A 1139-nucleotide genomic window follows, 5' to 3' on the forward strand; every position below is an offset into this window, starting at 1 on the left:
TTTTTTAAAATATTGACTTACATCACTATAGCTTTTATTCCTCCATTTAAAGACGCACATTATGTTATTGGTTAAAGTTCGATCGAATTTGTTTGGCCAAAACGATCATTTACTGTAAGTTTTAACACGATATCATGTACACGGTTTGGCATGAAAACGTGAGCTTGTGTTACCGCAGAGAGAAAAAAAGACTAAAAATCTCGAGATTTCCCGTGTACATGTATTTTCACGAACATTGTAATGATTTAACGCATTTTTATCTTTCGATATCTTCTTTCTATATTTGTAAAAAGTGTACAGAAGAATGGTGTATAGATTAAGGGCGTACATTTCCATGATGCGTGAGTAAGAAACTCTGATGCGTGAATAAGGCTCTGGCTTTCGTTTGCGCTTCACAAAACCGAATTTTGTACCCGTACTATTATTATCTATAATTTCTGCGTAGCTGACGTTACTTTGTACTTGTGAATAAATTGCATGTTATTATTTTTTAATTCTAGGCACAGTATAAGTAGATACAGCATGTTCACTCAGGCCAAAACCCGTGAAATGGTTTGCACACTCAACAATATGGAGGTCAATAAGATGGAGAAGGAGAAAGATCGTATGTCTGTCCTTCTCCGCGAGCGATGGAAAAGGACAGACATACGATTTCTACACTCAACATCATGGCGGACTACTTCACTTTAGATCGAAGGCGCCGACACGGAGTGGACTTACTGTATCTACTTATACCGTACTCTATATATATATATATATAGCAGTACACGGAAAGAATGGTTTTGCTGAAGTATATCTAAAAATTACTAGATACAGATCTGAAAATAATTTTGTTTGACCATCAAAATAATTATGTAGAAAACTTGAACTGATTGCTAAAAATTTTTTTTACAACATTATCATATTTCAGCGACATACTATAATTAATTATTTTGATGATGCAACAAAATTATTAGATACTTTAAATTATTAGATGCTAAATTTTTAGATACTTCAGCAAAACCGTTCTTTTCGTGTGCACCTACATATTCTCTAAATAAGTGTAATGAATTTTTATATATCACCCCAAAAAATATAATCTTAGTTTTAGCGAAATCCTCTAAATCTTAGAGGATTTTATTTTTATGTATGGCCTCAAG

The sequence above is a fragment of the Temnothorax curvispinosus genome, unplaced genomic scaffold (assembly GCF_003070985.1).
Source record: "Temnothorax curvispinosus isolate PA1 unplaced genomic scaffold, ASM307098v1 QBEX01016077.1, whole genome shotgun sequence".
NCBI lineage: Eukaryota > Metazoa > Arthropoda > Insecta > Hymenoptera > Formicidae > Temnothorax > Temnothorax curvispinosus.